Source organism: Populus trichocarpa, chromosome 11 (genome assembly GCF_000002775.5).
Source record: "Populus trichocarpa isolate Nisqually-1 chromosome 11, P.trichocarpa_v4.1, whole genome shotgun sequence".
NCBI classification, from domain to species: domain Eukaryota; kingdom Viridiplantae; phylum Streptophyta; class Magnoliopsida; order Malpighiales; family Salicaceae; genus Populus; species Populus trichocarpa.
The window spans coordinates 12,420,879-12,436,002 of NC_037295.2; the positions used below are offsets into that span (position 1 = coordinate 12,420,879).

Here is a 15,124-nt window from a genome sequence, read left to right on the forward strand (position 1 = left end):
GTTCCTAGAGCACCATTTCCACAAAGGTTAGGGAAACCTAAACATGATCTTATGAACTCAGAAATCTATGAATTGTTCAAACAAGTGAAAGTCAACATTCCACTCCTTGATGCAATTAAACAAGTCCCATCTTATGCAAAGTTCCTTAAGGACTTATGCACAGTCAAAAGGAGATTGAATGTGAAAGAAAGAGCCTTTCTAACTGAACATGCTAGTGCCATCATCCAGTTTAAGACCCCTCCCAAATACAAAGATCCTGGTTGTCCTACCGTTTCATGCATTATTGGAAGTCATAAGATAGATCAAGCTTTGTTGGATTTAGGAGCAAGTGTGAATTTAATACCCTACACTGTTTACGAACAGTTAGGTTTAGGAGAAATCAAGCCTACTCGAATCACCTTTCAATTAGCTGATAGGTCAATCAAGATTCCCAGGGGTATTGTTGAGGATGTGTTGGTCCAAGTAGATAAATTCTACTTTCCTGTTGATTTTGTAGTGTTGGACACCGCACCTATTCAAGGTTCTAATGCTCCCATCCCAGTCATCTTAGGTAGACATTTCCTAGGTACATCCAATGCTTTAATCAACTGTAGGAATGGGGTGATGAAATTGTCTTTTGGGAACATGACTGTGGAGATGAACATATTCAATGTCTCTAAACAAATTGGTGAACATGAGGACATTAGAGAGGTAGATTTGATCCAAACAGTTTGTCAAGAACACTTTGAGAGAGAGTGGATCAAGGATCCATTGGAGAGAACTTTACTTCATGATGAAAGATTTTGTTCTTTGGAATGTGTTGATGAGGAAGTAAGAGAACTCGAGACTTATTTAGATCCAATGCCTATTATGTCAATAGGTCAATGGACCCCATCATTTGAGCCTTTGATTTCACCCCAAGTGAAAGCTGAGGTATCTCTTGTCCAACCTTATAAACCAGAAAGGAAGCCTTTACCAAGTGATCTTAAGTATGCATTTCTAGGGGAAGATGAATCATATCCTATTGTGATTTCATCAAAACTTAGCATAGAGCAGGAACAAGAACTTTTGAGAGTGGTGAGAAAACACAAGAAAACAATTGGGTGGACTATTACTGACTTGAAAGGAATTAGCCCTCTTTTATGTACACATAGAATCTATCTTGAAGAAGAGGCTAAATCTGTGAGGCAAATGCAAAGACGATTGAACCCAAACATGAAGGAAGTAGTGAGAGGTGAAGTGCTTAAGCTACTTGATGCAGGTATCATTTACCCCATTGCAAACTCAAAATGGGTTAGTCCAACCCAAGTTGTCCCTAAAAAATCTGGAGTCACGGTAGTGAAAAATGAAAATAATGAGCTAGTACCAACTAGAATCCAAACTGGATGGCGTATGTGCATTGATTATCGTAAGTTGAACATGGTGACTAGGAAGGACCATTTTCCACTTCCATTTTTAGACCAAGTGCTTGAAAGAGTAGCCGGAAGAGCTTTCTATTGTTTTCTTGATGGATACTCAGGTTACAACCAAATTGAAATTTCTTTAGAAGACCAAGAAAAAACCACTTTCACTTTTCCTTTTGGTACCTATGCTTATAGAAGAATGCCTTTTGGCTTGTGTAATGCACCAACCACTTTTCAAAGATGTATGATGAGTATCTTTAGTGACATGGTGGAAATTTTTTTGGAAGTTTTCATGGATGATTTTTCAGTTTATGGGGATTCTTATGAGTTGTGTCTAATGCATTTGGAAAAAGTTCTTGAAAGGTGTGAGGAGAGCAATCTTGTACTCAATTGGGAGAAGTGTCATTTTATGGTGACACATTGCATTATTTTAGGTCACATTGTCTCTTCAAAAGGGATAGAGGTAGATAAGTCAAAGGTTGAAGTCATTCAAAAATTACCTACCCCTCGGACTGTGAAAGATGTGAGATCCTTTTTAGGACACGCTGGTTTTTACCGAAAATTCATTCATTCTTTTAGTACCATTGCCAAACCATTGTGTAACTTGTTGTCACAAGATGTTCAATTTGATTGGACATCAAAATGTCAAGAAGCTTTTGAAAAGCTTAAAGGGTTGTTGACCACTGCACCAATCATGCAAGCTCCTGATTGGTCTTTACCATTTGAACTGATGTGTGATGCTAGTGATTTTGCAGTAGGGGCTGTTTTAGGGCAAAGAAAAGATAAGAAGCCTCATGTCATTTATTATGCTAGCAAGACTTTGAATGATGCTCAATTGAATTACACTACAACTGAAAAAGAACTTTTAGCTGTGGTCTTTGCATTGGACAAGTTTCGGTCTTATTTGGTTGGATCTCTTGTTATTGTTTTCACTGATCATGCAGCATTGAAATACTTGCTCACAAAACAAGATGCCAAGCCACGTTTGATTCGATGGATCCTCCTACTCCAAGAGTTTAACCTTGAAATTTGAGATAAAAAGGGAGTAGAGAATGTAGTGGCTGATCATTTGTCCCGTCTTTCAAGCTATGAGACCACAATTGATGAATCTCCAATAAATGAATTCTTTGCTGATGAAAATTTATTTTGTGCATGTATTGTTTCCTACCTTGGCTCTCCATGATATGCTGACATAGCAAATTACCTAGCCACAAGTCAGATTCCTTCTCATTGGTCTAAACTTGACAAACAAAAATTCTTGCGCAACGTGCGTACCTTTTTTTGGGATGACCCCTACCTATTTAAATACTGCCCTGACCAAATTGTTAGGCGGTGCATCCCTGATCATGAAATTCCAAGTGTAATTAATTTTTGTCATGCATTAGCCTGTGGTGGGCATTTCTCTTCCAAGAAAACCACTGCCAAGATCTTGCAGTGTGGTTTTTATTGGCCCACCATGTTCAAAGATGTTCATGCCTTCTGTGTTGCATGTGACCGATGCCAACGACTAGGTAACCTCACTAGGCGTAACATGATGCCCCTAAACCCCATTTTTGTTTTGGAAATATTTGATTGTTGGGGGATTGATTTCATGGGACCTTTTCCAAGTTCATTTGGTTACCAATTCATCCTTGTAGCTGTTGATTATGTGTCTAAATGGGTGGAGGCCATTGCATCTCGAACCAATGACCATCGAGTTGTGGTCAAATTCTTGAAAGAAAATATTTTCTCTCGTTTTGGCATGCCCCGGGCTATGATTAGTGATGGGGGAAAACATTTTTGTAACAAGCCCGTTGAGATTTTGATGAGAAAATATGGTGTAATTCACAAGGTCAGTACCCCCTATCACCCACGGACTAGTGGCCAAGCTGAGTTGGCAAATAGGGAGATCAAGAACATTTTAGAGAAAACAGTCAATCCAAACCGTAAAGATTGGTCCCTACGACTAGTTGATGCTTTGTGGGCATATCGCACTGCTTACAAGACCTCTTTAGGAATGTCTCCTTATAGGTTAGTTTATGGAAAGCCTTGTCATCTCCCTGTTGAGATTGAGCACCGTGCATATTGGGCCATCCGGCAATTCAATGACAATGAAAATGAGGTTGGCAAAAATAGAAAGCTTCAATTGGATGAATTAGAGGAGTTGAGAAATGATGCATTTGAAAATGCAAAAATTTCAAAACATAAGATGAAAGCTTTGCATGATAAACATATTTTTAGAAAATCCTTTCATGTTGGTCAAAAGGTTCTCTTGTATAATTCACGATTACATCTCTTTCCTGGGAAGTTGAGGACAAAATGGATTGGTCCATTTGTGATTAAATCCATCTCTGAGCATGGTGCATTTGAGGTAGAAAATCCTAAGAATGGAAATGTTTTCAAAGTAAATGGTCATCGATTGAAACCTTATCTTGAAAACGTTGTGGCTGAAGTTGAGACATTGGATCTTGAAGATCCAATACCATTGTAGTATCGGAAGTAATGAGTTTTTATTTTTATTTCATTTTTATTTATTTATTTATTTTTCATTCTTCCATCTCTTATATTTTCTTGTTCATGCATTAGGGACAATGCATTATTTTAAGTTGGGGGGTGTGAGGTTCTTTATTTTCAAAAAAAAAAAAAAACATCAATGTTTTCTTTTAGTTGTGATATGCAGGTAAAAAAAAATCAAGCAAGAAGTCAGCTCATGTCCAATTCAATCAGACATTCATCCTTGAGAACAAAAGGGGAGTAACAGTTTTCTAATCTTTATACTTTTCTTCTCTTTCTTTTTTACATTGAGGATAATGAAAAACTTAATTTTAGATATTTGATTATGTTGAATGCTTGAGATAACCATGCTTGTTAAAAAAAAAAACTTGCATTCATATGTGAATGAGACTTGTTTAGGATCAACATTACATTTTTGGATTCATTATTGTGTTGAACATTGCATGCTTTAATTTGGGATAAATAATATCTTATAAAGCAAGATATAGCATACTTTTTTCTTAAGATTATTGAAGTACATCTTTCCTTGTAAAAGTTGTGTGAGTTGTGTGATTATGCATGAAAGATGAGTGTGATGCTTTACTTGTGATCATCCCTTTTGATCTAGTCCTAAACAAGGTTTAAGTAAATAGAGTAATCATTATTACACAAATGTGTACAAAGTTCTATCTACTCCAATGTTTTGAGTTGCTCAGTAACTAGGGGTATTCATCACAAATGTTTATCTTTACTTCAAACGGCAGCTTGAAATATGAGTATGCAAAGCACTTTAAGTTTGTGACTTTGTGAGTAACCGGGTGCATTCATCACAAATGTTTGTATTCGCGTCAAAAGGGAAGTGACCACTTAAAGAAAAAGAATAAATAATATCATCAAAAAAAAAGAAAAAAAAAAGAAAAGAAAAAAAATATATATAGATACTTCTCTAGTTTGCTACCTTGTTTGTAGTAGTGAGAAGGGAAGATTACAAGTTGAGTTTTCGCGTGAATCAATTATGTTGGTTGCATGATAAATACAATTGAATTTGGAATTTTGTATGGATGTTTGATTTAGAAAATGTGAGTATGCTTATTTTTCTTTATTTGCTATTGTGTACACTAAGTTAAAGATACCAATGTTTGCATGATAGGTCCTTTAAGTGTGATAAGTCGAGCCTAATTATGTTATTATTATTCTTTTTATTTCAAAGGTTTTATGTTTTGTTTTGCTTGAGGACTAGCAAAATCTAAGTTGGGGGGTGTGATTGTGCATCAAAAATATCATTAAGTCTCTTATTTTACATATGTATTTATTGTTTTTATTTGGGTTTTGTATAATAATTGATGTGCTTTTTAGTAATGAAGTTTCTTTTAATGTTTCGATAGGTTTTTGGAGCTTAAATGAATTATTTCAGAAAATTCAACGTCGGAATTTGGAACAAAGAATTGAAGAGAAATTTAGTTGAAGATTGAAGAAAATCTTGGTTCAAATAAGTGCTCCAAATTTGCCCCAAAAATCAATTCTATTCCAATTCTAGAAAAGAATATCATATGATCTATTTCAAGCCCAAACTTGCCTTATGTTGTGTGCAAACTTCAACCATCAAACACTCAAGGTTTTAATGTCAATCTTAGCCCAAATAATAGGTACATTTGTATCCTTATTTGATGCCCAAATTCAGCCCCAAATCAGCCTCAAATCAGCCTCCAAATCAGCCCAAGCACAATCCATGATCTTACATGTCCACACAACAAATAACATTTGATTTATTTTGGATAATTCATTGATCCAAGAGGGCAAGCACATGGATGGAAAGCTGGAGGGGACATTTTCACATTATTTTGGGTCAAAAATAAGAAAGAGACAGCTCACAAAGGAGGAAGAAAAACGTGCACCAAAGTGTTCTCCAAGCTGGCCTGATTTGATTTTCCAGAACACCTTTCTGTGTTTTGCCCATAAATTTTGACTCAGATGTCCAAATAAGCTGTTCTTTAATGATCTGGAAAACTAACAGAATGGCCTATAAATATGTCTCTAATAGACATCTTCAGGGGAGGCTTCTAAGAGGGTCGAATTTCTGTCCAAAGTTAGAGTCAGATTTGTGTCCGAATATTTACTGAAATTGTGTTGTGTTCTTCTTTATAGATTTCGGTTCTTTAGCTTGTAAAACTTATTATTTCAGTGTGATTCAAGTTATTTCATGTTTATTGAAGTGTTCTTATATATAATCATGGTTGGCTAATCTCCTTCTTGGATCCAAATCAAGGATGATGGTGATTGAGGTGAGTTCTTTAAGATATGAATGAATCTTAATGTTTATCTTCTTATTTTCTTCATGAATGTTTTATTATTGCAAAGAAATTTTAGAAATCATTTAGGTAATGTTATAATCTTGAATTTTTATGCACAAACCTTAGTTTTGGTATAGAGATTGCTTGATTCAATGTCTTATTTAATATGAAAGTACTTGTTCATTCTTAAGCAATAATCAATCTTCATCTTTTTAAACTTCATTGTAATATCTTCCGATCTAATATCACCATCGTTGATATTAGGTTGAGTTATCTTATATATGTTGAAGGAATCACCAATACATCACCATTAAAATTGATTTGGACCAAGACTTACTTTTTCTTGTCATTTAAAATCTATTTACACTTTTTCATCTTTGAAAACAAATCCATCAATCATTTTCAACCAAGTTATTGTTAATTTAATTTCTCTTGAGTTTTTTTTTGTTACCTAGCTTAATTTCCAGATCTAGCTCTCTGTGGATATGACCTCGATCTTACCGAGTTAATTGCTACATCGCACACTCGTGCACTTGCGAGTTAAAACAAGCCGAACATAAAAAGCGGTCAAGCAATACCTATAACGTAACATGTTAAACATATAAACTCATTCTAAATTATATAATATAGTTTTGGGGGGAAACTGTGTACACTTTGGGTTGGGTGATTTCATTTTTATTGGGCATACTTGCTTTTAACTTATGTTTGGGCCTAGTTTTTATGTTAAGTTGAAATTTAGTTTGTCACTCTATTTGTGCTAGTCATTAATCTTGTTATTTTTAATATTAATTTTTGCAATTATTATTATTGAACTACAATGATATATTAACCTGAAAAAAAGATTAAATCAATATTTTTGTTCCACTATTTATTATTGTAAATCTCTTCACATAGTAATATGAATAAAGTTGTTTAAGGAACAATTCCATCCTAGGACATGACTATTTTTTGCAACTCACCCCCCTCTTTTTTTTCCTCTTTTCCAATGTTTGCCATGTATTTTTTGATTTTTTTCCCCTAATTGTTTTTACTTATTTCCCCTCTATTTTGGTCACTTCCCTTTTCTTAGTCATTACTTCTTATATGTTGTTATGTGATTGCCTTTCGTGTGCTCTTCTAGGTTGGTTTTCTCTAGGAGGTCTTATATATTGTTTACTATTCTCTATGGATTACCTCTTTATATGATTTGTATTGTCCTTAACATAATTTTTTTTATATACTTTGCCTCTTTTTTTATGTTCATTTTGTCCTTTTTTCTTCTTCTTTTTCATTGTGTTGTTGTTGCTAGGGTGGTTTGTAATTTATCCATTTTTCCTTTTTTTTATAATGTTTTAGCTATCATTCTACGTTATTGACTTCGAACTTTTTTTTAATTAGTTTAGTGTAGGTTTCCTAGATTAACTTCTTTTCTGCTAATTCAAGAAGTATTGACACACAGGAAGCACACCTTTTCAAGCAACACGTACTCCACAAATGTTAGAAATTTCTCAAATAAGACAGCAGGTGGGCAGATCCATTCACTTAAGTGCATAAATATTTCTGTAATTACAATGTTCAAGATAATATATCTGTCATCATCCTGCAAGCAAGCAAAAAGAAAAAGTTAAGGCACACGAGCTACTATAACAGCAACTACAGTTACAAAGACATTTTTGAGACAAAAGCTTCCTTGTGAAAGGAAGCAAACAGGAAGTTACTGCAGAGAAATATGCACAGTAAAAAGTGTTTAAAAGCGAGGAAACCATGGGATGGAAAAACATTTTGAGTTATATCTCCACTTGTTTGGTTGAGAAGAAACAAAAGTGAGGATGTAGAAAGAGGCAATAAACTTTTCTGAAGGCTTCCCCATATCTTATCCATCAGTAAGAGGCAATAAAGTTTTTGATGGTGGATACATTATCCTTATATAAAATATGGACCTTTTGTTTTGCATCCCTTTCCCTTTTTTTCAACCAAACAGAGGAGATGTACTTGGAAACAAAGTCATACCTTTTCTGAAAGGTGATGCATTGGACTGAGGGGAAACACAACTAGTAACTTCTTCAACAGTACTGATGAGAAGCTTTGATCAAGAAGTGGTGATTCGAGATGACCTTGCTGAATCCTATGGATAAAGAATGCGACTACAAGATCTATGCTCCGAAGTATGTTAAGCATGCAATCAAATGATTGTGCATCTAGTGAGTCGTGAAGTACAGGGAGAAAATCTTGAGATCACAAAATAACACTTGCAAGTAAAAACGTTAAATAAAATTATAGCTAATAAAATAAAGAAAAATAATTTTTTTTAATTTTTTTTTATTATTATCTTGGAGACTAAGTAATGATAGATTAAACCAGGAAAATGCGCAAGCAAGCAATGTAAGTCCTCTAAATGCACACAAGTAATCCAAACACAATGTTTCAGTTTTCCCACTAATTTAACCAAGCTCCACAATTAATTAAGAGGATCAGATCTTCAATGCTAAACAAGCTCAAAATTAAGGTAATTCAATGTAAAGGCGAGCTATGTAATTTGGTTATGGGCAAGCACAAAAATAATAATATTAATGCTAAATATTAGTTAACAAGTGTAAAAACATACCAGGAATGATGATTTTCAATGGATAAAAATTCTGACCGTATGATGTGGCAGCGAAGGATTACGTGGCAGGCGACGTGGCAAGAACTGATGACGTGGCAGATGCCACGGATGCTCTGGCGTGGCTAGGTTAATTATGTTTGCAGCTTCTGTTTTCTTGCTTCCCTAGCTTCTGTGACCTGTTGCCGCTACTGTCGGCGACGGCGCACGAAGCGGGGCTTCGTGACTCTGCTTGGGCCCGGCGGTGCGAGGGAAGAGGCGGTGGTGTCTGTGGTGTCGCTGCTGGACGGGGGCCTGTTGATCCGTTATTGCTGCTGAAGGTGAGGGCACTGTGGATGGGGGCGTTGCGGTTGGTGTTGTTGCTGGGGTATGGCTGATAGCGCTGATGGTTATCAAATTTGGAACCGAAGACAAAGAGCTGCTGTGGCGGCGGCGCTGCGGGTTGTTGAAAGCAGTAAATCAGCTTGGACTTGTGACCGTTGGCTGTGATCGGCGCTGATGTAGAATGGCCGATCATTCTGTGGGATTGATGTGCAGGTCTTCTTAGTGGTGGTTTTGCCATTGTGATTGCCTGAGGCACCGCTGATGGCGGGGTGCCGCTACTGAGGATCGACGATGAACAGTGCCGATGAATAGTTTTTTTGTAATCAGAACAATATGCTTTTTTTTTTAGATCAATCTAGGGTTAAACATAAACCCGTGGATCGTTTAATTGTAAGAACAATTAAAAGACATGCTCTGATACCAAATTTGATGTGGAACAATAAATAATAAAATTAAATCAAGAACAGAAAAAAGCTTTAGAAAAGAAAGAAGCTGAAGAAAAGAAGAAAGGGGATTGGAGATATGCAAAGTCTGCAAATTTTCATTAATCATCAAAACTGTCCCTCAAAATGACAGAAGAACATATAAATAGTAAACCCTAAAACATCCTGCTATTGGGCTTGGCCCATCAAATCAAACTGTTTAACATAAATAATAAAATAACAATGAGCAGGCCCAAATGGGCTAAATAAATAAAATAACAATGGAATTGGCCCAAATGGGCTTAGTCTCCCAACCAAAGCGTGACAGGCTGGGCCATCCTACGCCGTCTCCGTCCATATACTCGTATAGTTTGTGGTGTGGGTCTGGTGTCCCTACCATTTTCCCACCCTAAATTGTTTTATCTATCGAAGTCATGCAAATGTTGACTTATCCATCTCTACAGGTTTAGGCTACCATCTTGTCCTGAACTAGGAATTTATACCGTGGCTAGGTGTTTGAAACACTCCCTTCTAGAGCCTAATACATAATGGATTTAAAATCTAAAGGTATGGCATGGGCTGGAGACATTTACCAGAAGTTTGAAATAATGTGCCATGAAGTGGATAATGTTGTGAAAAAGGTATCGTTTTTTCTTTCTGTTTTATTCCTTTTCTTCACTTTATCGTGAGTTAAAACAGGCTTTTATCACATTTTCTATCATTTTCACTGAGTGAAATCACCAGTCATATTTTCTTTGATGGGTGTAATTTCTCATCATGCATCGATATTTTTAGTTGTTACATTTTAATTGATCAGTCCTCTGGGCAGGCGCATCCCTTCATGCACCCAAAGCACAAACATGATTTGGGTATTTCTTATACTTCAACTTCTTTCTGATATTGTGCACGATTTAATCCCTCCTTTGATGGATCCTGCAAAATGTGAAGCTCCAGCAGCAGCTCTAAAAAGAAATGCTGCCATGGGTTCCCGTATTATTAAATCTATGATTGGCGTTGATGATGATCATGGACATACTTCTCAAGCAAAGCAATCACCTGTGGAGCTTAGTGATTCTGATCCTATGACAAAGCAGCTAGGCAAGGAATTCTGGGAGCTTCAGGTTGCAAATCAATTGGCTATTACCAGGAATTCTGAAGAACTCCTTGAAGGGGAAGAATCTGAGTCAGCTCCTGGAATTGTTGATGTTACAACTGAGTCTTCTGACATGAACATAGAAGAAAATGCAGTAGAGGAGAATTCCTCTGAACCTGAGGAGTTGGAGTCTATTACTCATGGAAATAAAGAACCTCTTGAAGCATCCAGTGAATTTGCTAATTTTAGTTGTGAAAATGCACGCGGGTCTCTGGATGAGGTTTCACCTGTTACTTCAGTTCGTGGTGAGGACTTCCAGTGCCCTCAAGAGGTGGGAACTGTATGTGATAGCTCTGCAGATGACTCTTACTCTACTGGTATTATTGTTTCTTCTTCTCAAATGGCCTTTTCGGTGGTATCTTCTGAAAAAGCAGTAGCGGAGATGGAACTTGTATCCCCCAGAAGTTCCATATTCAGGGAATCTCATAGTCTGCCTGGGAACCCACTCAATAACATCACCACCAAATTAATATATAGCAGCAATGCTTGTAATTTAGGTGGCCATGATTCTGACAGTTCCACCATGCTCCTTTCTTCTACATCAGCTCAATCTGATAGTTCCGTTGGCCTCTTGTCATCTACATCTGCTCCAACAGTTTCATGTAAGATCAAGGCAGCAGAAATGGGGCTGGCTGCCTCCAACAGTGTGCTGTCTTTGGTATCGATAGGTTGACTCAATTTCTACTTTATTTAGTCTTTCTTTTATAATGCACTTTTAGCAATCCTTTTTTGGTAGAAAAAGATTCTAGAATCATTTGAGCACGCCTGCATCTTCAAAGAATCATTTTGGTATAAAAAACATCTAAAATCATTTTAGCCATGCCTTTGAATTAATTATGTGAAGCTGTCTTGTAATATCTTGATGGCTAAATATCTTCAGATATGGGTCTGGTTTGGAATCCAGACAACATTCTGTGCATGTGCATGTGCGTTTCAAAAACATTCTGAAAATATAAAAGCTGATGAAACATGTCTAGTTCACATTGATATATCTAGTTATGAAACAAAAGTACATCAGAAAATCAATATCAACATATGTCTATATTGTAGTAGTGTTATTGGTAAAAAAGTTGTTATAGCTATAATCATTGGCCCTTGGGATGTTGATGTGCAGAAAATTTGCTTTGTGGCATATCTAGAAAGAATTAGTTTTGAACTGTTTTCTTCATTTAGTAATTTAGCATATGAGCCTAATTATCATCTTTAAACTATTCTTGAATAAGGGAAGGAGGTACTGTTTGAATGTATTTTCTGGGCAATAATTTGAATGGATGGTTTCAACAAAAAGAAATATGCATGTTAACCGTATCAATGAAACTATTTAACATTTAATTGGAACATCTTGATTATCAAAATGCAGTTATCTCTAAACATTATTTTAGCTATTGCAAACAACCTCCTTATGTTCAATATGTATTGATGGTATGGCATGTACTGTGCGTAGTGAGATTTGCATGTATATGACTCTTTGCATTTGGCATGTACATGCCACTAGTATTGAGGTGTTAATGGATCATACTTCTTGGACATGGCTTTCTGGAAGCTCTTTATTCTTTCTCGTGAAAATGCATTTATATATCTCAGGTGAGGATAAAATTATACTTTCATGTCTTGTGAGTTACAACCCTGCTTATTTCTTGGTGATGTAACCTGCTTGCCCCCCCTGCTTATTTCACTAATTTCTGGAGGCATTTTCAGGATGTTCGGATGACTCTGCTGTAGATGATTTGACAGAATCCAAAATGGAAAACATTGATTTGTCTGATAATGTAAAGCTTGAGGAAAGTTGTGTCATTGTTGATGATAACCTGCTCTATGAAGTTGCTCGTAGAAACCGTAAACTCAGATCATACAAGGTTATCCCTCTCTCATAGAAACTGTGTGATTATTTATGTTTTGTGTGTATATGCACCAAGCACACATGTGGATTGGCGGTTGTGGGTCTCTGTGTGTGCGGGGAATGTGTTTGGGGCTATGCATATATGCTCCATGTAAATGGTATGTGTGAAAAGAATTTATTCGCAGTTATGCAATTGATATTTTTCTAAACATGAATGATGAATAAAACAAAAGGAGCCAACTATATTTCAAAATGTGAAGTGCTTCAAAAAATAATGATAGATAATTTTTACTTGGCTGGTAAAACATGGACTCGTTTTCTACTGTATTTAGTTTGCAAATATTAGCTATATCTTTGTTACTTTAACTTTCTAGGTTGGCAATCTTTCTATTATCTCTTATTAAATTCCACCATTTTTTAAGGGTGAGTAGGAGACTACAGATCAAGGAACCGATAGATACTGCGAAGCCACACAGCTCAGATGGAATAATTTTAAGACAATTTAAGTTGAGAATCTTGTTATTCATAATAAATGGAACTCCATTATGATCCTGTGTGTTTCTATTAATTTTCTAATCTTGTAGATAATAAAACCTACTAACCCCTTTTGGTTTCTTCGTTTTTAAGAAAAAAATCCAAGATGCTTTCTTTTCGAAAAAGAGGTTAACCACGAGTATGAGCAGCTAGCAATTTGGTTTGGGGACCTTGATGGTCATGATACAATGCAGCGTGAGTTGTCATCTGGTACCACCATCACCTTGGATCCCGATCCACAAACAAATTCGACACAGACTCTGAATGTGAGCTCCTGTAAACAAATTCCCAAAACTGTGGATAAGCATAACTGGGCTAATTGGCCAGCCTGCCCCTTGTACAGGTAAATAAGATGAAGATAATGCCACGGTCTGTGAATAATAGTTGAAGGGTATAACGTTTGGTATAGAAAAATATAGAGTTATAAAGTGGAAGATAATGATTATCGAATTTGATCTGTTCAACTGCTGATGATGTTTCTTTTCTGATCAAGTTGCTATGAAGTTACAATATCATTGTAGTTCTTGCACTACTACTTTTCACTTTTCATATTGATCTTAGTATCTTCATGTTTGAGCTTTGTTGCATATGCTTGCTTCTTAGGGGAAAGAATTTTCAACAATCCATAAAAAATAATTGGATTGTTAATTTAATTGTCAACACACGAATATACCTCTGGGTTCAAGTGTTTTTGATGATTCTGTAACAAATATGCATACACATACAGAATCTCATTTCAAGTATCAAGAACCCCTGGTAAACGCCAGTGGATGCAGTCTGCAATTTTTCTTGGATCAGATCGTTGTTCCTTCGTCACGAGCTTGCCCTTGCTTTCACCATAAATAGTTGGGTGATATTGATTTTTAATTCTTGCAAGACGTTGTCAACTTTCTTCATGATCTGGAGACGTGAACCTGAGCCCCAGTATGGACCTTGATAGATACAGCAAATATTTAACAAATATTGGCTGAGAAATGTTTGTTTCTCTTTGGGTGAGAAAGTACCCCAATAATTCAAATATCGATTGATTGCCTCTTCATAATTCTCGGTTGCTTTAAATAAGCAAAACCGGTACAGGAAACTAAAATTAAGGAAAAGCTGGTAACTCATGATGTGAGATTACCCACATAAAAACTGAAAGTAACATGTACTAAATAATAAGTATAACTATAACAAGCTGAAATAAAAGTGACAGATAAATCGCAACTGCAGAAGACCCAGTCATGTAGAGAACCCACTCTTCCTCAGCTCAATCTTTGTCTCTTCTCCATACCTGCGTGTCCATATAGATATTGTTCACGTTTAACTATTGCTACATGGCATATGCAGTTAATATTTCACGTTCACATCTTCCCGTATGGCACATGCAACTAATATATTATGTTCACCTCAACACACATATTTGGGATTTGGCCTAATGGCCATGGCTGATCTACGTGGCTTATCAATACCTCCCTCATTATGTGAAACCTTATCCCCAAGGTTCACGTCTGGAAACAACTCCAATAGCTGTTTGGTGGATACCCACCTGGCCTCTTCAACTGGTAGATATTTCTAGTGGACTAAACTTTCTTCGACAATTTGAGCGCCTTGTTTGATCCAGGGATGATCAATAACCACTTGTGGTGTCAGTAGAACTTCCCCATCATCACTGAAGGAAGGTATCTCCGTGCTGTGTTCGTTAACATCTGTGTTGGTGTGGTACCGTTTGAGTAGAGAGACATAATATCAGATGAATACGTGACTCTGCTGATAAATGGAGTTTGTAAGCGACGAGTCTGATTTTTTTCATAATTTCATAGGGTCCATAGAAGCGACTGGCAAGTTTCTGGTATTCTCTTTTAAAAACTGTATGCTGGCGATAAGGATGGAGTTTCAGAAGGATGAAATCACCAACATCAAATGAGACATCTCTTCTTTTTGTATCTGCAATTTGTTTCATCCGATTAACTAAGCGTGCCAAGTTGACTTTGAGTTGCTGGAGTAATTCATCGCGGTCCTGTAACTGCTGATCCACTTCATGCACCGGCGATAGTCCTTCATTGTATGATGGAATGGTGGGTGGAAGTCGGTCATATAGTGCTTGAAAAGGAGTCATTCCGGTTGAGATATGGTATGTGGTATA

At 36.4% G+C, this 15,124-nt stretch overlaps 1 pseudogene; it reads left to right on the top strand.

Moving 5' to 3' along the window:
- The first annotated feature begins 9,915 nt into the window (after positions 1-9,915).
- LOC7463785 (uncharacterized) lies at positions 9,916-13,853 on the top strand (annotated as a pseudogene).
- Positions 13,854-15,124: the final 1,271 nt, after the last annotated feature.